Source organism: Mobula birostris, chromosome 13, assembly GCF_030028105.1.
Source record: "Mobula birostris isolate sMobBir1 chromosome 13, sMobBir1.hap1, whole genome shotgun sequence".
Classification (NCBI taxonomy): Eukaryota; Metazoa; Chordata; class Chondrichthyes; order Myliobatiformes; family Myliobatidae; genus Mobula; species Mobula birostris.
In genome coordinates this window covers 38,058,755-38,082,097 of record NC_092382.1, presented here as the reverse complement: position 1 = coordinate 38,082,097, position 23,343 = coordinate 38,058,755, and the positions used below count along the sequence as shown (strand labels likewise).

General features: G+C 45.1%; 1 long non-coding RNA gene across 1 annotated transcript; it reads left to right on the top strand.

Annotated features, from left to right (window-relative positions):
* Positions 1-8,264: 8,264 nt before the first annotated feature.
* On the top strand, positions 8,265-16,290 carry LOC140206726 (uncharacterized). The gene is made up of 3 exons (XR_011888371.1): positions 8,265-9,716; positions 9,994-10,200; positions 14,928-16,290. It is a non-coding gene; the product is annotated as an uncharacterized lncRNA (long non-coding RNA).
* The last annotated feature ends 7,053 nt before the right edge of the window (positions 16,291-23,343 follow it).

Genomic DNA, 23,343 nt, shown 5'->3' with positions numbered 1-23,343 from the left:
AAACAGGCAGTATCCTGGTAAACCTCTTCTGCGCCCTCTCCAAAGCCCCGACATCCTTCCGAGAATGGGGGCGACAAGAACTGTACGAGACACTCCAGATGTGGTCTAACTAGTTTTATAAAGCTGTGTTACGAACTGTAACGTTTTAGAAACGATCCAGCAGCAACAGAGTTCACACTGGAATCTGGTTTTGATGTTAAAACCACTATCTTTATTAGTATCTACTAAAAATATAGTAACAACGAAATAAAGAAAAGTTAACAGTATTGTGTAAATATTGCTCCCAAACTATCGAGCCCGAGGGAGCAAAGTTTAGAGTCTTGAGAAGGTAAAGTAGGAAAATTCAGTAATCCATGGAATAAATGATGGGAGAGAGATATTTGTAATCCAGGGTGAAACGTAGAGAAAAGGCCGTTACATCAAAATAACCGTCGTCGAAGTTCTTATCCGTTGAATCCGTCCACATACGAGTTATCAGCGAAAGTGACCTGTCACAGGAATACCGTCTTCCAGGGGTTACCACACAAGCGGTCCCCCAAGATATTCCAAAATCCACTCCTATGGATTATACGAAGTGATAGCCACACACATTCGTTGTGGTTCCCTGTACCGATGATCAAGAGCATAGGAGATTTCCGAGCCTCAGCTGCGACAAACTGAAGCTATCAGCTTTTCCAGTCTCTCTCTCTCTCTCTCTTTAGACTGGCCGACTGCCTGTCTGCAGATCGCTCTCTCTCTCTTATGGTTAAATCCACAGTTAGCGCCGTCAGCCTGTGACTGACGTCATAGTCCCGCCTCCTCACTCCGGCGCTCTTAAAGACACAGTCACAGTCCGACCGCAGGCTCGCAACAGCCACAACACAACTTCCCGACTTTTCAACTCAGTGCTTCAACTAATAAAGACAACCACGCCATTTGCCTTCTTAACCACCCGATCAATCTGTGCAGTCTCTTTCAGGGAGGGATGAACCTGGAGTCTAAGATCCCTCTGATCATCAACACCGTTCAGGGTTTTGCATTTAACAGTGTACCGTCTCATACATTCGACCAACCGAGCTGCCAAGATCATCATCACTAATCAAATCTCACTGAGATTTCTCAGGTCCCGTTGAATTTATTGCCAAGTGTACAAGTACGGGAAGGTACAGGTACAGAGAAACACTGACTTGTGGCAGCATCACAGGCGAGTACATTCAGATAACACACGGAACACAAATTATACGATCTCTGTCAGTAACAATCTATAAATATGTTTTATGTCATTAACAATGTATAAAATACATTGTGTCGTGATCAATATTAAAATGTGCATTTCGTGTCAATAACAGACTTGGAAATGTTGAATTTTGGTCCCTGTCTCCATTCCTCCTGCAGTCCACAACCAGCTCCTTTGTTTTTGTCACCATGAGGGAGAAGTTGTTTTCTTAACGCCACCGTGTCGGGGTGATGACTTCTTCTCTGTAGGCTGCCTCGTTATTATTTGAGATTAGGCCAATCAATGTCGTGTGGTCAGCGAATTTAATTAGCAGATTGGAGCTGTGGGTGACGACACAAGTCATGGGTGCACAGAGAGTAAAGTAGGGGGCCAAGGAGACAACCCTGTGGGGTATGTGTGCTGAGAGTCAGAGAGACAGAGGTGAGGGAGCCCACTCTTACCACCTGCCGGCGATCTGACATGAAGTCCAGGATCCAGCTACACAAGGCAGGGTGAAGGCCGAGGTCTCTGAGCTTCTTGTCGATACTTCACGCCTTCGTATGGCTACTGCTCTGCCCATGACTGCAAGGAACTGCAGAGAACTTTGGAGAGCAGAGAACATCAGAGAAACAAACCTCCCCTCCATGGACTCTTCCTGCACTTCCCCTGTCTCGGAAAAGCAGGCCATGTACTCAAAGATCCTCACAACCTGGACATTCTTGCTGCAAACCCACTCCCCTATCGGGGAAGAGATACAAAAGCCTTAAAGCGCGTACCACCAGGCTCAAGGACGGCTTCCTGTCTGCGGTTATAAGCCAAATGAATGATAAAATGGACTCGACCCTACAATGTAAATCAACGTGACCCTGTACCATATGTCTATCTGCACTGCACTTTCTCTGCAGTCATAATGCTTTGTTACAGTTATTGTTTTGTCGCATATCAGGTCACTGTACTGTTGCAATGTATAGATCTGGTGACTGAAGGCAGATGCAGGTTCATGAGGGACTGTTACTGTCAGATTCTGCAGTTCTTGCAGTTGCTCATCGCACCCAGGACTGACCCCTGGTCACTGAGCATTGGAGGAGTCTGTTCTGCTGATGTTAGCCTTAAACTAGACTGGTGTTTAATATTGTGGATCTGTGAAAGATAAATCAGTTCTGTATCAAATCCCGTGTCTCAGGTACATACTGTCTTTACTACACTCACAATGTACACTAGAGAGGCCACTCGGCCCATCTGGTCCTCGCCCATATTTCCGTTCCATATCAGTATATCAAAATCTATCCCTGCTGCTCCGCTGTCACTGTCCCTGTGATGACAGGTTGCAACTCCGTGGGATAGGAGATTCCCCTTGAATTTCATAGAATCATAGAAATCTACAGCACATTACAGACCCTTTGGCCCACAATGTTGTGACAACCATGTAACTTACTCTTGAAACTGCCTAGAATTACCCTACCTATTTTCCTAATCTCCATGTATCTATCTAAGAGTCTCTTAAAAGACCCGATTGCATCCGCCTCTATCACCGTTGCTGGCAGTGCATTCCACACACACACCACTCTTTGTGTAAAAATTTAGCTCTGACATCTCCTCTGTACCGACTACCAAGGAGCTTCAATCTATGCACCCTCGTGTTAGGCATTTCAGCCCTGGGAAAAAGCCTCTCCACACGACCAATGCCTCTCATCATCCTGTACACCTGCATGAATTTCCTGCAGGCGAGGACCGCCCCGTCTGCAAATGGAGCAGCAGTAATTTTGTGCTGCTCTTAGTTTTCTTTCTCTTCGCCTAGTTTAAACTTTGAATTTAAAAATTTTATTTGCTGATTCTTGAGGGGGAAACAATATGTCTATGTCTACAAAAAGTGGGAAGAATTTACCTGAACCTAGTGATAAAGGTAATGGGAAAGGAAAGGTGCAAAAGCAAAGATCTGATGAAATGCCATCGTGGGCTGAAGATATCGTTCGGACACTGAATTCAATTAAGAATCAGAATGGATGATTTAAAGATCCACTGGAAAAGAATAGTAATGAAATGAAGTCATTTCTGGGAAAACATAAAGACCTGGAAACTCAAGTTATTACACATGAAGAGGAATTGAAGATAACTAAGCAGAAGTTGCCTGAAGCTACAACTCATTTGCAAAGATAACAAAATAAGATTATAGACCTGGAAACTAGGGCTCGCCGAAAGAATATACGAACTGTTGGGCTGCAGGAAGAAGCTGAAGATGGAGATTTAACTGCTTACTTTGGTAAGCTTTTCCACACTTTATTTCCTACCATTCTATCAAAGCCGCCTGCTATAGAAAGGGCACACAAGGCATTTACTTCGAAATTGAAGGATTCTCATAAACCAAGATCTGTTCTGGTTTGCTTTCATCACTTTAAAATTAAAGATCAAATAATGCGACAGGCAAGAAAACAGAGAGTTTTTAGATTTATGGAAACTGATCTCCGCTTTTACGAAGATTACCCAAGAGAGATAATGGAGCAAAGATCAAAATCTCACCTGGAAGGATGTTTGGATAACGGGGAGAGTTCGGCCGTCCGGCCCTTTCACTGTGACCCCCGAACTCCACATCAAATCCGTCCAAACGAATCTGGGTGAACTTTAATGACCAATAAATATAATTCCTCTCTTTGATCACTGTCTGAATGATCCCCTGACTCTGAGAGGAAGGGGTGTCTATGATCCACATTGTCGGGGTGTTGAGTTTACCAGGAGACAGAGACTGCAGGGACGGGAGGTTTTCTGGTCACTAATACACTGTGTGTGGACCCCGCTGGCAATTCTGGTGTTGTGACCCGAATCGAGACAAACACCACGCTGCCCACTCCACCAACAACACGGCACAGCCGGACACATAACAGGGGACTTTACATCTCACAACACTGGATTCAGTGATGAAACCCGTGATTAATGTTGTTGTCCCACTGAAATCATAAGAAACGTCCATTCAGGTGTTTTTAAATACAAGCGCTCTCCCACAGGTGAAGTCACACAGGCGCACCCACGCGCCTGACGTCACACATGCCCCCCCCCACACCGGGATCTGCCCTCACTTGCGCGGTGTCTTACGTCACCCACGCGCTGGTGAGCACGAGCTCTACCGGTTTAACGGCTGGGCTACTAATCACGTGACCAGTCCCTCCCCCACCGCTGTCAACAGAGGATTCAGGAGCTGCGCTATTCCCATTGGTGCGAAGCGATGTCAATCACCGGTTACAGCCAGTCGCGGAGGCGGACCAGCCGAGAGGGCGTTACCCTCGCTGACTCCGTCGTCCCCACCGTCAACTCCTCCATCAGAGCGGAACAAAATCCCAAAGTAAATGTCCGCTTTTTGATTTATTTCCATTTCCCTCCGAGGGAAGTTGGGGCGTTTGTGAAGCGTCTCCTGCGGCCGGAGTCTGAGGTATCGCTGAGAGGTAGGAGGAGACCGCTCGGCTCGTCGGTTTGATGCCGGTTCCCCGGGGAGGGAGAGGATGAAGACGGTGAGAGAGGGGGCGGACAGGATGTTTGTCCCGGTGGGGACAGGAGGGGCTCATCTGTGGAAATGTCTGAGCCCACGGTGGTGGCGATTCACCACATTGGGGGGCAAACACCGGCAGACTGTTGCCCTGCAAGCGGGGCCAATGGTCCGGGCAAAGTGACAATTATTTGTGTTTTGTTGAGATTGTACCGGGAATATGGTGTAAAATCCCGCTCCCCACACTAACACGGGTTATACAGACCAAAGAACAAACTGCCGGAGGAACTCAGTGGGTCGGGCAGCATCTGTGGAGGGAAATGGACCGTCAACATTTCGGGCCGAGACCCTCCCTCTGGACTGAGAGTGGACGGGAAATAGTCCGAGAAAAGAGGTGAGGGGTGGGGATGGGGCAAGAGCTGGGGAGTGAGAGGTGGGTCCAGGTGAGGGGGAGGTGGGAAGGTGGAAATAGTGACAGGGGTGGGAGGTGAGTGGTTGGGGCAACACGGGGCTGCAGAAGATGGAAATTAATTCCATGATGGAGGATCGAGCAGAAACATGCGGTTGAGAGGGGAGAGTTGTGAATGTGAAATAATGAGGGAAATGTTGCCGGTGGGTCAGGCAGTCACCGGGTCACGTGGGAGACCCTCTGCCGTCACGTGATCCCGTTTTATCGCAGATCGGCAGCATCTGCAGGTTGTATTCGAGGCCCGGTTTGTCCGCTCTGATGACGCAATAAGCACATTGCGCATGCTCGCAGTCCCGGGACTGGGGGCGATGTTTTTTCCCGTCTTTGTCCGGAGCGGCTGATCGTCTGCGGGATCCGGATCGGGTGAGGGTCCTCGCCCCCTCGGGCGGGCAGCCGGATGGACGGATCATTTTCTGCGGAGCGAGAGCGACAAGATCCATGCGGTGAGTATTGAGTCGGTCCCGAGCGATGTTCGGCAGTGAGTCCCGTTAACTTTCCCGAACTCGCGGTCTCACCCCGCTTCCTGGACAAAACCTGCCGGGGTGGGTCCGGGTTGTGAGACCTTCACACCGAACCTTGGAATACTTTCCATGCTGTGTTGATAAAAGTTGGTTAGGGGAGAAGGGTAAATGCCAAAGTTGCTGTTGTTCTGTTTTTGTCATTTTCATTCATGGTAGTATGTAGTGTTAATTCAGTATCTGTGTATTGCTGGAGGACTATCAGTGATCGTCCTTGATCTCTTCTCCCATTTGGTTCTATCTGCTCATCCCCTGCCCATGTTGTTCAACCTCTGTCCAGCCTGTATCCCACCACCTCAATCATATGTATCAATCATCTTGTTCAAACTCTGTCCAGCCTGTATCCCACCACCTCAATCATATGTATCAATCATCTTGTTCAGCCTCTGTCCAGCCTGTATCCTACCAATGATTATAAATCAACAATCTCTCTTCTACTGTTGCCTTCACTGTGAAGTGTTTTGCCTCACTGAGTGATTTGTGTTTGTTACCTGGAATGACCAGGGGATTTATTTAATGCAGAATGGGGAAGGATAAAGACAGTCACCACAATTTTAGTTTCAAAGTTAGCAAATGGTTGCTATGTTAATCTTTGATAACAGAAGACTCTCCACATTTAAAGTTGAGTCTGTTATTTCCTGTTTTGGTCTTTTTTGGAGAGGCAATTTCCCGGTTGCCAGGAGCAGCCGCAAGATCTGCAGGGAGTGGTGCACATTTTTACAGCACTCTGGTCACTTCCCCTCATTGAGAGTTAGTGGCCTTGGGAGCAGATGGGACAGATTGATAGAGGGGTGGGGAGGATGTTGTGAGCATTGACTGTGTTAACCCTGTGTTGGAATGAAGAGAAAATTAATGAATGTGGTCATTATATTTGTTCAACATTATTCAGGCCATCACAAACATCTTGTGATCAGTCAATAGTTGTGCGTCATTTAAGGTAAAAAGAGAAAATGCTGGAAGTGTTCTGCAGATCGTGCAACATCAGTTCTGATACTCAGTTTTCCACATTTACTCTTTCCACACCCCCAATCTGATGTACCGAGTTTCCAGCACTTAATTTCAATTTGAAATGAAAAGCCTGTTCATCCTGTTAGCCTACAGAAAATGTAATGGCCAATTGTGCTGGGCAAAATCTCATTTAACAATAAGATAATGATAAAATGTGTTCATTTTAGCTGCTGGAGACCCACACCCAGGTTTTCCAGCCCAATATCTGGCCCAGTCAGACGATTATCAGGTTCCCGTTCTACCACAGGTTGATGCAGGAGTGTCAGTTTTTCAACTCTGAATGGTCGATACACTGCAGCATGTTACCGGCAACAAGGGAGTCCTGGGAAAATTGGTGCTTGGGCTGTAATCCTGGGATGCAGACTCCAGGCATATGGAACTGTTAGTATTTGGGATTTGACCCAAGTCAGTACTTCTGTAGATGAGGCTGAATGTTCCTCCTTCCACAATGATTCAGAAGACTCAGGTTGCTGGACATTGGTTGTGGGGAAATTCCTAATGTGGGGACGATGTGCGAGGATTCTGGGGTTGGTAAGTGGCATGTTCAGCTGCGTGACCCTATCACAGATTTTCACGAAGGTAAAATGGATTTGGGGATCAAACTGCTTGGATTTATGAGTGAGTATTTCTGGTCTGGGATCAGATGTTTGTTTCTGGAGATCCTTTGGAAGCAATGATTGCTGATCTGAGGAGAGAGTAAGGTCACATTCCATCCCTCACAGGGAGAGGCTGTGATTAAATGTTTGGAAAGGTAGAATTGGATCCAGGGGTTCAGAGTTCAAACCATGTTTGGAAATTCCCCCTCACTGTCACCTGTCTGTTAGTCAGTGGTTCTGGGCCTGTGCTGAATGGAGTTCAGAGAGATGCTTGTTTAAGTAAACCTACCAAATGTTGAAAAGCCTGGATACAGTGGACATGGAGAGGATGTTTCCATTAGACGGAGAGCCTGGGATCTGACAGCACAGTCTCAGAATAAAGAAGCTTCCCCATAAAATTGATCTGAAGAGAATATCTTAAGTAAAGGGTGGCTTATTTGTGGAATTTGTTGCCACAGAGTGTGGTTGAGGCTGTCATTTGTGTATATTTGTGGCAGAGGTTAACATATCTGTGATTGCTAGGTAGCTTCAGGGTTACAGGAGGAAGGCAAGAATATGGTGTTGGAATAAAAATCAGCCATGGTTGAATGGTGGAGCAGACTCGATGGATCGAATCGCCTAATTCTGCTCCTACATCTCATGTCTTACCATGACTGAACGATGACTCCTTCCTATCCCTTATCAGGTTTTATGACGTGTCAGCGATATTTACAGATTTGTTCACTGACAGCATTACATTTGTCTTCAATGCTTAAATTTCAGTGAGTTTTATTTTTAGGAACATTGAACAGAATTGTTTTGTTCTCCTTTGCATTGTTAACGTGCTTCATTATCTTTCATGTTAAAGTTAGACCTGCAGTGAGAGGTTTATTGGAGGAAAAGCCCATAACTGTAAGCGAACCACAGCTGAAGATGAGGGAACAGCAACAAGTGAACCTGCCAAAGGACTGAGAGCGTCAGCTGGAGAGAACCCAATGTTGCCTTGGGCTTGAGTGGGTATTGCAGAAGGGATGGGAGAGTCTGTCCTTCTTTCACGGTGATCTGGACAGTGGGGCAGTGGTACGGCCGACTTCATGGCTTCAAATTGCCCAGAGATGGGGAACAACATCTTGGGTTCGGTCAATATTAAAAGAATGTCTTACCAGATGTCCCGTCTTCACCTCAGACTCCTTCCAGTATTGGAGTTGGCCCACCACCAAGTCTTGCCAGTCTCCCTCTGTGTTGGAGGCTTGTTTCATCAAGGTGTAGGCAAGGAACCCTAGGCTCTTTGGCTTGAATCCAGGGCAAACCCTAACGGTGGTATGGGGAACCACCAGTCCTGTCTGTCGCCAAAGGAAATCTGGAACTTTGGCCAGAAATGCACTGCCCTCTCTTCCTTTCACCTCTCCAATCACCGTGACTGGGAACTTCTGTCCCTCGAGGAGTGTATAATATTGGCTTTCCTCAGCTGAGCACCCCGTAGGCTCATAGCACAGAGTCACACGAGAGTCAACCGCTGGCAGAAGGGGTTCAAACGCAGTGGAGTCCAGGTTAAGTGCCCACCACTGGGGGTCGGTAACTGGGGAAACTGCCGGTTGTTCACTGGTCCCAGGGTCGTACCCTTGTCTGAGCATAGAATCTCGGCTTCCAAGGTACATAGCAAGTCTCCCCCTGCGAGATTACACCCCAGTCTGGTGGTGGCTGTAAATGAAACATCACACTGGTTCCCCTGGAATTCCACCTGCACGTGAGTACATGCGTTGCGTGCTTTGGTTCCCATTTCTGATCCCCAGATGTAGCCTGCTTGTGTCGTTCTTCCCGCTGAACATATTCACCTTTGATATTACTTCCCTTCGGGGTTCGTCAGGATTCAAAAGCCGGGTCCCAGTAATATGTCAAAGCTCATCGCATTCGATTTTGTTCATAGTCAGGCCAATCCATATTACTTGTTTTAATCATGTTGGCTAACTTAGTTGGTAAGCATTGGAGCAGTAAGGCATTTAACTGGGGGGGACAAATTTCCATCATTAAAGGCTTGGTCTCCTGAGAAAGTGCCATAGCAGCCCACAATTTGCTCCCAATACTCTGGTCCCAATTCTCCAGGCTTAGGTTTGCATTCAAGTACTTTAATGATGTTTACAGATTGCTGGAGAGTCCTTCCAAGACTTGAATAATCTGGTCTGTCTGTTCATTCCCATTATGTCATTCCGTCTGTAACTCCTGATAGGTTTGGTATCTCAATTCGGCCTTCCATTTCCACCCCTCATCAGCTGAGAGAATCATGCAGCAGAGACTGAATAAATCTTGCAGGGTTGCATTAAACATTTGTTTAGTACTGCGGACATACTGAGCAAACTGTGCTGTTTTTTCTTTTCTATGTGGGGCCTGATTCATGATCATTATCATTTCCTGAGGCTTCAAGGGTGAATCACTGAGGGCTGTCCCCCCTCCTGCTCGTGGATTGGGCAGCATTCAGGTGGGCAATGGTCTTTGTGGAGCCATTAACTCTGCGGTTTTATTGGATTCTTCCCTCCCTGTCTCCGAATAATCCTCGGTATTCCCTTTCTGGATCTCAGGGTATAGAGTGCCTCCCCTCCCCTGCCGCCACTGTTTTACCTGAGTGGCCACCGTACCTGAGTACTGGGAGGATTGGGGTACGGGAGCACTGGGTGCACTTAGCCCCTGGTAAACTGGGGGGGAGGGAGGGGTACGGTGGGTGCCCACTCCTCATCACAGTTATTGTCCTCAAACAGGTTCGGTATGCCAGACATGGGTTCGGGATCCCTTGTTTCCTTATCAGTTTGAACTTTAGACTTGCGTTCCTGCCCTTCTCTCCTATCTACAAGATGTGTATCCAGCTACAGCTTGTAACCCTGCACTTTAAAGAACTGGAACTTGAAATGGATGAATTCTGGATCATCCAGAAGATGGAGGGGTTGATAGACATGACATGAAGAAAGGTGAGTTACACCTAAGGTGCAGGACACGGGAAACTGGGTGAGAGTCAGGAAGGGGAATGAGGTTCAATAGCCATGGCAGAGTACTCTTGTGGCCGACCCCCACAACAACAAGTGGGCCTCTTTACAAATTGTTGGGGGGATTATCTAGTTAGGGCAACAGAACAAGAGGGGACTAATATCCTAGTGGTAAGGCTTGCTAGTGCCAGTGTGTGGGGGAGGGGTGATATGGTTAAAATAGGTTGCAGGGAGAATGGGAGCCAGGATGACAGAACAGAGAGTGGAGATGGTGAATTGAATTGAATTGACTTTATCACATACATCCTTCATATACACGAGGAGTAGAAATCTTTACGTTACATCTCCATCTAAATGTGCAATGTGTAATTTATAGTAATTTATAATAGATAGTTTATACACCTGTCAGTCAATATAACATAGAAATGCATTTGTATCAGCATGAATTAATCAGTCTGATGGCCTGGTAGAAGATGATGTCCCAGAGCCTGTTGGTCCTTTGCTGTGGTACCGTTTCCTGGATGGTAGCAGCAGGAACAGTTTGTGGTTGTGGTGAATGGGGTCGCCAATATCCTTTGGGCCCTTATTACACACCTGTCGCTGTAAATGTCCTGAATAGTGGGAGGTTCACATCTACAGGTGCTCTGGGCTGTCCGCACCACTCTCTGCAGGTTCCTGCAATTAAGGGAAGTACAGCTCCCATACCAGGCAATGATGCAGCCAGTCAGGATGCTCTCAATTGTGTCCCTGTAGAAAATTCTTAGGATTTGGGGCCCCATCCCAGACTTCTTCAACCGACTGATATGAAAGAGGTGCTGCTGTGTTCTTTTCACAACACAGCCGGTAAGAACAGACCATGTGAGATCCTCGGTGATGTTTATGCTGAGGAACTGAAAGCTGTTCACCCTTTCAACCCCAGATCCATTGATGTCAGTAGGGGTTAGACTGTCTCCATTCCTCCTGTTGTCCACAATCAGCTCCTTTGTTTTTGTGACAATCAGAGAGAATTTGTTTTCTTGACACCAGTCAGATGTTGTTCAGGACACAGAGAGAGTCAGCAATCAAATGGCTGAGCATGGTGCGATGAATGTGCTGAGCTGTACATATCACATCGTAGGAAAGCCAGATGAGCTGAGGACAGGGAATTATGATATTGTAGCCATTATTAGGACTTGGTTGCACCCAACATTCAGAAAGGTTTAGAGGAACAAATTTGTGAAGAGTTTGCAGACCATGCCATGAAACAAAGCTTAATTCATTAAGCGATTTTAAGTTTCCATATATTGACTGAGACTCCCGTACTGTTAAAGGACTAGATGGGGTAGAGTTTGACAAATGTGCCCTTAATTAGTACGTAGAATTCCTGACATAAAAGAGTGCAATAAGCTGTTAGGAAATGATCCAGGGCTGGTGACAGAAATTAGTGATCATAATTCCATAAGATTCAAAGTAAAAAAAATGAAAAAAGTGAGGTCTGGACCATGGGTTGAGATTCTAAATTGGAGAAAGGTCAATTTTGATGGTACCAGAAAGGATCTGACAAGTGTGGCTTGGGACAGGCTGTTTTCTGGCAAAGGAGTACTTAGTGAGTGGGAGGCCTTAAGAGGTGAAATTTTGAGTGTGTAGAGTTTGTATGTGCCTCCAAAAATAAAAGTTGAAAGGTAACTGGTGCAGGGAACTTTGGTTTTCAAGAGATATTGAGGCCTGGGATATTTTGTTCCTCTAAATGCCTCAGAATTTTGAGTGCTACCAAGACTTATTAATGACTGCAATATCATAATTACACCCCCGAGCTCATGTGACTTTTTTTTTAGTCGTCTGCTGTTGGTTTCTAAAAGCTTCTCAATAGTTTTTGCTCTATATTTTGCCCTCTCTTTGGCCTTTATATTGGCTTTGGCTTCTCATTTCAGCCACAGTTGTCTCCTCCTGCCCATCCAATGCTTTCACTTCTTTGAGATGTATCTATCACTTAGCTCCCGAATTGCTCCCAGAAACTCCAGCCGTTGCTGCTCCATTGTTACTCCTACCTTTTCCCTTCTGAACAAGTTTGGCCAGCTTCTCTGTCACAGAAACATAGAAACATGGTTCAGTATGGAAACAGGCTATCTGGCCCATCTAGTCAATGCTGAAAATACATTTAAGCTGTCTAATGCAACTACCTGCACTGGGACCATTGCCCTCCATACCCCTACCATCCAGGTACCTATCAAACTTCTTTTAAATGGTGAAACCAAGCTTATATTCACCACTTGTGCTGGCATCTCATTCCTCACTCCAACGCCCATTTTAGTAAAGAACTTTTCCACTTGTTCCTGTTAAGTTTCTCCTTCCCTACTTACCCAGGACATCTGGTTGTCGTCCCACCCAACCTCAGTGGAAAAAGCTGCTTGCATTTACCCTATCTATACCCTCATAATTTTGTATACTTCTAACAAATCCTCAAAGCAATGTATAATTTCTTTGTTTATGTTTAGAGCCTTTTTTAGGTGAATAGGATGATGAGGGGCATTGACGTGTGGATAGCCAGAGGTTTTTTTCCCAGGGCTGAAATAATGAACACGAGGGGCATAGTTTTAAGGTGCCTGAAATAGATACCGAGGGAGATCGATGACCTGCGGATCATTCGGGAGAATGCGGATATTATAGATCGTAGCTACAGGGAGGTAGTTACGCCAAAGGAGCAGAGGACAGGAAATTGGGTCACTGTCAGGCGAGGGAAGGGGAAAGGGCAGGCAGAGCAGGGTTCTCCTGTGGCCATTCCCCTCAACAACAAGTATACCGCATTGGATACTGTTGGGGGGGATGACTTACCTGGGACTAGCTGCAGTAGCTGGATCTCTGGCACTGAGTCTGGCTCTGCAGTGCAGAAGGGAGGGGGGAAAAGAGGAGAGCAGTAGTGATAGGGGACTCGATAGTTAGAGGTGCAGATAGGAGGTTCTGTGGTCGTGACAGAGAATCCAGGATGGTTTGTTGCCTCCCGGGTGCCAGGGTCAAGGATGTCTCTGATCGATTGCATGACATTCTGAAGTGGGAGGGTGACCAGCCAGATGTTGTGATGCACATCGGTACCAATGACATAGCAAGAAAGAGTGAGGAGGTCCTGGAGAGTGAGTATAGAGAGCTTGGTAGGAAGTTGAAAAGCAGGACATCAAGGGTGGTAATCTTAGGATTGCTACCTGTGCCAGGTGCCAGTGAGGGTAGGAATATGATGCTCTGGAGGAGGAACAAGTGGCTGAGAAACTGGTGTAGGGGGCAGGGTTTCAGATTTCAGGATCATTGGGACCTCTTCTGGGGCAGGTGGGACCTGTACAAGAGAGACGGGTTACACTTGAACTACAGGGGGACCAATATCGTTTCAGGGAGGTTTGTTAGTGCTATTGGGGAGGCTTTAAACTAGATTTGCAGGGGGATGGGAACCAGAGTGCCCGAGCTGACAGTGTGGCTGGGGTGAAAATAAATGATGTTGAAAGTTTAAGCAAATCAACTGATAGAAAGGTTGTGAGTGGTGGTAAAAATCATCTGAGGTGTATATATTTCAATGCTAGGAGTATTGCGGGGAAGGCAGATGAGTTGAGGACGTGGATTGACACATGGAATTACGATGTTATAGCAATTAGTGAAACTTGGCTACAGGAGGGGCAGGACTGGCAGCTTAATATTCCAGGGTTCCAATGTTTCAGATGTGATCGAGGCAGAGGAATGAAAGGTGGGGGAGTAGCATTGCTTGTTAGGGAAATTATTACAGCAGTGCTCAGGCAGGACAGATTAGAAGACTTGTCTACTGAGTCCTTATGGGTGGAGCTGAGAAACAGGAAAGGTATGGCCACATTAGTGGGATTGTATTACAGACCACCCAATAGTCAACGAGACTTGGAAGAGCAAATCTGCAGAGAGATAGCAGGCAACTGCAGAAAACATAAAGTTGTGTTGGTAGGGGATTTTAATTTTCCATACATTGATTGGGACTCCCATACTGTTAGGGGTCTAGATGGTTTGGAGTTTGTAAAATATGTTCAGGAAAGTTTTCTAAATCAATATATAGAGGGACCAACTAGAGGGGATGCAATATTGGATCTCCTGTTAGGAAATGAGTTAGGAGAAGTGATGGAAGTCTGTGTAGGGGAGCACTTTGGTTCCAGTGATCATAACACCATTAGTTTCAATTTGATCATGGGCAAGGATAGATCTGGTCCTAGGGTTGAGGTTCTGAACTGGAAGAAGGCCAAATTTGAAGAAATGAGAAAGGATCTTAAAAAGCATGGATTGGGACAGGTTGTTCTCTGGCAAAGATGTGATTGGTAGGTAGGAAGCCTTCAAAGGGGAAATTTTAAGAGTGCAGAGTTTGTATGTTCCTGTCAGGATTAAGGGCAAAGTGAATAGGAATAAGGAACCTTGGTTCTCAAGGGATATTGCAACTCTGATAAAGAAGAAGAGGGAGTTGTTTGACATGTATAGGAAACAGGGAGTAAATAAGGTGCTTGAGGAGCATAAGTGCAAGAAAATACTTAAGAAAGAAACCAGGAGGGCTAAAAGAAGACATGAGGTTGCCTTGGCAGTGAAAGTGAAGGATAATCCAAAGAGCTTTTGCAGGTATATTAAGAGTAAAAGGATTGTTAGGGATAAAATTGGTCCTCTTGAAGATCAGAGTGGTCGGCTATGTGCGGAACCAAAGGAAATGGGGGAGATCTTAAATAGCTTTTTTTTTTACTAAGGAAACGGGCATGAAGTCTCTGGAACTAAGGGAAACAAGGAGTGACATCATGGAAACTATACAGATTGAAAAGGAGGAGGTGCTTGCTGTCTTAAGGAAAATTAAAATGGATAAATCCCCGGGACCTGACAGGGTGTTCCCTCGGACCCTGAAGGAGACTAGTGTTGAAATTGCAAGGGCCCTGGCAGAAATATTTAAAATGTCGCTGTCTACAGGTGAGGTGCCGGAGGATTGGGGAGTCGCTCATATTGTTCCGTTGTTTTAAAAAGGATCAAAAAGTAATCCGCGAAATTATAGGCGGGTAAGTTTAACGTCGGTAGTAGGTAAGTTATTGGAGGAAGTACTAAGAGACAGAATCTACAAGCATTTGGATAGACAGGGACTTATTAGGGAGAGTCAACATGGCTTTGTGCTTGGTAGTCATGTTTGACCAATCTATTGGAGTTTTTCGAGGAGATTACCAGGAAAGTGGATGAAGGGAAGGCAGTGGATATTGTCTGCATGGACCTCAGTAAGGCCTTTGTCAAGGTCCCGCATGGGAGATTAGTTAGGAAAATGCAGTCGCTAGGTATACATGAAGAGCTGGTAAATTAGATTAGACATTGGCCCAACGGAAGAAGCCTCAGAGTGGTAGTAGAGAATTGCTTCTCCGAGTGGAGGCCTGTGACTAGTGGTGTGCCACAGGGATCAGTGCTGGGTCCATTGTTATTTGTCATCTATATCAATGATCTCGATGGTAATGTGGTAAATTGGATCAGCAAATTTTCCGATGATACAAAGATTGGAGGTGTAGTAGACAGTGAGGAAGGTTTTTCAGAACGTGCAGAAGGACTTGGACCAGCTTGAAAAATGGGCTGAAAAATGGCAGATGGAGTTTAAAACAGACAAGTGTGAGGTATTGCACGTTGGAAGGACAAACGAAGGTAGAATATACAGGCACTGAGGAGTGCAGTAGAACAGAGGGATCGGGGAATACAGATACAAAATTCCCTAAAAGTGGTGTCACAGGTAGATAGGGTCATAACGAGAGCTTTTGGTACATTGGCCTTTATTAATCAAAGTATTGAGTATAAGAGCTGAAATGTTATGATGAGGTTGTATAAGACATTGGTGAGGCCGAATCTGGAGTATCGTGTTCAGTTTTGGTCACCAAATTACAGGAAGGATATAAATAAGGTTGAAATAGTGCAGAGAAGGTTTACAAGGATTTTGCCGGGACTTGAGAAACTCAGTTACAGAGAAAGATTGAATAGGTTAGGACTTTATTCCCTGGAGCGTAGAAGAATGAGGGGAGATTTGATAGAAGTATATAAAATTATGATGGGAAAAGATAGCGTGAATGCAAGCAGGCTTTTTCCACTGAGGCAGGGGGAAAAAAAAAGGAGGACATGGGTTAAGGGTGAGGGGGGGGGAAGTTTAAAGGGAACATTGGAGGGGCGTCTTCACACAGAGAGTGGTGGGAGTATGGAATGAGCTGCCAGACGAGGTGGTAAATGCGGGTTCTTTCTTAACATTTAAGAATAAATTGGACAGATACATGGATGTGAGGTGTATGGAAGGATATGGTCCGTGTGCAGGTCAGTGGGACTAGGCAGAAAATGGTTCGGCACAGCCAATAAGGGCCAAAAGGCCTGACCCTGTGCTGTAGTTTTTCTATGGTTTTCTATGGTTCGAAAAGAAGGAAGGTTGTGCAGTGTCTATTCTCCAGAGGAAAAGGTCAGTTCCTTGAACCCGTTTTATTTCTGTCGTCGTGAATCCTATGGACAAGGCAGGTTCCTACTGCGATCAGCAGTAACGTCAGGTCTTCGAGGAGATCTTTACTTCAGGAAAGTCTCTCCTAATTGACTGTGTAAACTCTTGGACTTTCGAATTTACAATTTTAAGACCGTGTTCGCATTTACCACTTTAAGAAGTATTCCAGAGTTTGATGGTTGGCTAAATTGCCGTATAGCTGCTGACTTCCGTTTAAGTTAGTCGTTTGTTTATTTTTCACTATCGCTGAGCAGTGTTTAATAAATGTTATATGTTTGTTTGTATAATACTGACTAAAATTCTATATTCCTTGCTGCCTAACACCATAGCACTTCACATACTTGTAGAATTGCTTGGCGTTTTCCTTAATCCTGCCCACCAAGTTCAGTATTCTCCAGTCAGACGGACATTTGTGAGGAGAGCGTTAAACGGGCCGATGTACGACGACATATTGAGGTTGAAAGAGAGGATGCACTGGAACTTCTGAAAAATAGAAACTTTAGGACAGATAAGTCAGTTTGTGTGGTAGGGAGAAACCCTGGGAGACTGCGGGAAGCGGTGAGTCCTACATCAGTGATGGGCAGATTATCGGAGAACATTCTTAGAAACAGGATTTACGAGAATTTGGAGAAGCATTACTTGATTTTGGAGAATTAGTATGGCTTTGAGAGTGGCAGATAATGTCTCACAGGCCTGCTTTAATTCTGTGATACAGAGGATAGTTGGGATGGACCGTTTTCTCTCTGGATTCTGGTGCCAGTCGAGTCCTGCAAAGATTTGCTCTGAGCCCCCGGATTTTTGTGCTTTAAGATGATGTGAACAAGGAAGTGAAACGGTGGGGTATTGTATTTGCATTGATGTGGAAGTTCGTGGAATTATGGATAGTAGAGAATGTAGCCACAGATTAAAACAGGACGCAGAGCAGCACTGCAAAGTTACAGAGGGAGTTCAAACCGGAACTTTACGGAGTGAGTCACTTTGGAAGGATGAACTTGAAGGCAGAGGTGATACTCTCGAGTCAACCGAGGGCGGCACATTTGTTAGAGTTCCACAATGGAAAGAGAGTGATGAGACTCTCTCCAGTAAGCGGAGGGCCGCTCATCGGTACGAGAACCACAATAGGGACGGAGTGTTGCACTGCAGGAGCAGGAAGAAGTGTGATTGAAAGGTGAGCTGGAACCCATCCGCTGTTCTGCACATATTTATAATGATGCTCAAAAGGCAATATACTTGAAAGCAAATCAGGAGAAAAGAAAGAAAACTTAATGGCAAATAATAGAACAGCCTGGGATAGTTCACAGATTTCCCTTTCTACTTTTGTTCAAACAGAGAATGGATGGAGAAATAGCGGTAGAATTGTGGCAGTTTTGAGAATAACTTTAAAGTTAAATAGACTGTAACGCTCCTCAAGGGTATGGGGAGTCAAGCCATTGACTGGAAGTGGTCAGAGTCCTGCCAAACGGCCCATGTGTGCGCTGGAAAACATTGCTCTTCAAACCGACTACAGCCCTCGCTAATCTCCCGAGGACACGTTCCCTTTTTGATCACAGATCTCTGGAATATCGCTGTGGATCTTTTAAAGTGTTTGGAGGAATATGTGCAGTGTATTTTATTGTAACGTATGTCAGCTGTCACTATGATTTCCAACAATCAAAGCGCCCGGAATGAATGGAACGAATGAAAGAGAAGAATGAACGAATGTTCCCCTTTAATAAAGAAGTGTTCTCCAGTTCACTTGCCAGAACAAACTTCTTCCCTCAATTTCAGAAGCGAATGTTCTCCGTGAAGTGTTACAAAATAAATCGACTTCAATATAAATGCCAACTTTAACAGCAGCACAGATATGAACATATACTATTTAAATAGCTGAAGCCAGGTATAATGGAAAGTAACGTGGAAAATTTGCATCATATTTTGTTTTAAAGTAAATAGATTGCAATATCCCTTGAGGAGTCAAATTCAAGACACGGGAACAGTGCGTAAAATTAGTTTAACGTAAGTGTTTATGCAGTTGTTTTTCACTAATGTCTCTGACGCTAATTGCCTCAGTGGAATTGCTCTCACCGCAATAAAAGTCTGCTAAACTGATCAGCAGTCCATCTGAGCAGCTGAAACGTTCCGTACAACTGAACGCTGCTTCTGACGGAATATGGGATATTCGATGATTTACTGCCTCGCAGCCGTTTACTATCCCACACTTGTAGCGGTTGGTGTCCCCGGTAAGATGCCGGAGCTGGTCACTTTACGTACGGTACCGTAGTCTTGCTGTCACTCTGCTGCGGTATCCACACTGTTACTGAGCACAAATGCTGCCATCGGCTGTAACGTGTTTCAGGAAAGGAGGAAACAGGCATCTAATGGTTTTACTTCTATCTTCCATACTTCCATCACAGTGTTTCTTCTTTTGTCAATTAAGTTGGTGCCAATATTGTCACTTTCATAATTTCACCTCGTTTGGCTTTCTGAAGTGACGTTAGGCTCTGCTTTTCTAGGTCCGAGTCTCTATCAGTGCAGACACTTCGACCTTATAACAACTTGGCAGCTTATTTAAATGACGGTCCAGTCTATTTTCGACATGTAGGGCTCTTCTTCTGTAAGTCAGGAAATGGGAACTCGTGCTTTATATCTCCTTGAATCCACTTTGTCACCGCTATAAACAATCCCTTCAGCTATTTCACCTGTAATAATGGAAATGGTGTTGCTTACAGGAGTGATCAACTGCTCGCCAGTACGTGAGTCGTGGAACTCGGATGCCTCGCTCTAAGCTGTGGGAAGGTCGCCAATCCACGGACACTCACATCCGTCATTGTCCTCCAGCCGGAGCGCAGCGACGGAGACTGCACACACTGGGTTTTCGCTTTCCACTTCCAAACAGACCATACCCTCCATAGCATCGGTAGAATCGGGGCATTCAGAGAGCTGACCATATTTCTATTTTGTTTCCAAATTTCTTGCAGTTAACCTAACGACGATTGTGACCCTTTCTCGGGGTAAATGCGGAATCTCCAAATGCATCACCCGTTACCTGGTTGGAATGGCAACAGCGGATCTGATGGTAGATGTCGTTGTTGCTTTAGTGGAACAGACCAACAATATCTACATTTATTCCAGATCCCTTCTCATCACTCCTGTATGCGCTCTGACACTTATATTTCGGGTTGTAAAGACCGACTGTTCTGTTTGGTTTACGGTCAGTTTTACCTTCGATCGCTTCATCGCTGAATGTTGCCAAAAGCTGCGGAAACGATACTGCACGGAGTGAAGAGCAACGGTGGTTATCGTGACCGTGGTTATACTGAGCTGCGGAAAATGTGTCCCGATTTACCTTGCCCTTGAACCTTACGTCATCATTGACAACACGCCGTGGCGGTGCACCCGCACACATGAATACGCTGCTTCACCCGTGTGGAGAGGATACACATTACTGGGGAGTATTTTAAAACCATTGCTACCAAGCGGCGTAATCCTGGTGTTTAACGGGTTAACCGTAAGACATCGTTGTGGCAAATAGAGTCCGCAGAAGGCTTCGGCACAGCAGCGACAATCAGAAAGATGCCGAGGAGGAAAAACGCAGAAAATCGATGATTTTCTTGTTTTCTATATCAGCTAATTTCATATTATTTTGGATGCCCTATGTAGCTCGTTCCCTGAAATAGCAAGCACAAAACTATTTAATCAAGACAGATATTTGTGTTCCCCGGTATACATCCTACAGCAATTTGGGTTCATTTTGCAAACACTCAGCATGTGCACCAATACTTGCATCTATACAGTGACAACGAGGAAATTCAGAGAAGAGCTGAGGAATGTAATGACATATGTGTTTACATTAAATGGCCATCTGTATAGATAACACCCGCGTCTAATGACACATTCAGCGGAGTTTTCAATAAAAGCCTTTTTACAATGACAAATATGTCATAAATTCAAATAATCATATGCCTGGTTATCCGGAAATTGCAGAATTGGCGGAAGATTGCTGACTTCATACAGTTCTGAAAAGTAGCAATACAAACATTCAATGCTGCTGGCGTGATTCTTACGTTGGTTGAAGTATCTTCCAAACTATCACAGACACTCGACTGTCACAAGGGCAGGAATGGCTTCAGGACTTTCCGTGTTTCAGGCAGGGTCCCGTAAAAGTGTGTAAAGGGAGTACGATGGCAAATCAGGGATAGTATAGCAGCTACAGAAAGGGAGAACAACATAAAGCTTTCATTTGTTAATAGACTGTGAGACTAACACAGAAACTTGAAGGGAGAGATCGCCTCATTTGGAGTATTCTATACAGCCGCCCACCAGATTAACAAAAACAAACGCAACGGAAACAATCTGGAACCGATCCGGAAGCGGAGCTTGGACATTTTCCATATGTCGACACGGGCAGCGGAAACTTCCCGAATATACTTCGGCACCTCCCCAGGGTAAAAGGTTTAGGTATGGCATAATTTCCCAGTTGTGTCCAGGAAGGATTCATGTCACTATAAGAAGAGAGGCAGACTAGTGAACAGTCCAGACCGGATCTAATATTTAAAAAGGAAACGGATCAGGTGACAGATCTCTCCGTGAGTCAGCATTTCAGAGCGATATGGCAGAACTCCCCGATATTTGTCTTGCACCGGAATAGGACCACGGAGCATAGGATGTATTTAACTGGGGGGTCTGCGATGAATGGTGCTACCTGGCAGGAACTTGAGAACGTACATTGGGAAATGATGTGCGCAGGCAAATGCGCAATAGATATGTGGAGATTGTTTAGGGAGCAGTGACATGGGGTTCAGTATAGGCTTGTCTCACTGATGCAGGGAAAGGATGACAGAGTAAAGTAACCCTGGACGAGAAGAAAATTGGAACAAATCGTCAAGAAGAAGAAAGAAAAGTACTTAATGTTTAGGAACAAAGGATAAGTTAGGGCTTTGGGGAGTTACAATGTAGACAGGAAAGAACTTAACAATTGAATTAGAAGAGGTAGAAAGGGACTTGAGAATGCCTTGGCGAGTTGCACTCAGGTAAGTGAAGAACGGGAGGATGACTAGAGAGATTGTGGGTAAATGAGAGGTGAAAGAGGAAAACTTGTGTCTGTAGTTCAAGGAGGCAGTGAAGCTCCTCACTGAATACATTCATGAATGTGAACATAGGGTGAACAGGCAGGTATGCTAAGCAAGAGGATGCGCTGGAAATTTGGAAAATATTATGATAGGTGATTACCCAGTTCCCAGAAGGGATATAGTCCAGGTAATTTGGGAAAGCGAGCAAAGGTATTGCTAAGCTTCTGGACAGGATATTTGAGTCTTCGGTGGGCACGGAAGTAGAACAAGAAAATTGAAAGATGGGAAATGTTATTTTTTTTGTTGACGAAAGTTAATAAGGACACTGCTTGGAATTACAGACCAGTGAGTCAAACTATTGGAGAAGATGATTGCAGACGGCATTTATGAGCATTTGGAGAAACGTACTCTGGCTAAGGAGAGTCAACAAGGCTTTCTGAGGAGCATGCTGTCCTTTATTAGACAGATTTAATTATCTGAAAAAGTGAAAACAAAACCAACAGATGAATCAGGATAGTGGATCTAGGTGTATTAATTTTGGTCAGGCGCTTGATCAGTTCCCCACAGTAGACTCATTCAGAAAGTCAAGAGGCATGGGATCTGGGGAAATCTGGCTGCATTGATTCAGAATTGGTTTCCTAACAGAAGGCAGATTATATAGTTGGTAGAGTGAATTCTGGCTGGAAGACAGCGGGCAGCCCTGTTCCGCACGGAGGGTTGAAATTCTGGTACACTTTACAACTCTATTTGGACTCTGCAGTTACAATGCTTCAAGAAATAGGGCTGAGGGAAATGACCGATTTAACCCGACCACCCAGCAGCAGCTGAATAACTTATATGATTAGGGCTAAGGATCTAAGCAAATCGCTGAGCTACTGACTGCACCGCCACGTTTTCTAAACTGACCTGCCATTTACATATAACGGGGAAGATGCTACAACGACCTCAAAACAATCTTTTCCAATGGAACCCTACAACTTAAAAACAGCATTTCAAAGTGTTCAGCAGCAGCTTTTTCTGCTCATTAAAATAAGCAACCTTCCAAAATGCCAATTCCAAATTCCCAGTTCAAGTACGCGCCAATTTATCTCTGAAATGTTGTTTATTCGTATCGGGTGTAGATACGCTAATATTTCGATCCATGTAACCCTGAATCCACATGACCGGTGTGGAGTCTGTGTCTCCCTCTGAAATCAATAATAAATGAAACATACAAAACGACACAAACTGAAACGCAGCGCGAGCAAAGCAACATCCGGGCTCACACTTGTCGTCCTTCCGAACCATCGCAGGCAATTGGAGAATACAGAATAAACAACTGCCAAAGCAAAAGGCCTCAGCACGTATTCTAAAGAACTTAGGAGAGTGAGATATGGGGAGCTGAGGCTCACATACACTAACACTTTATAGAATTTCAGAAAGATACGCAGCCTCCGAATTTCGCATCAGTTCCTGGAAATCACTTCTCGCAAGGAGACACAATATTTCTGCCACATGTACAGTGAAAAAGATGATTAATTCAAACATCCCCGCAACACGAACTAAAGAAACACACGACTCCCATAAAGTTATTCATGGCCGTAATTTTCCTCTTTCTCTTTCAATTGAACACGCTTA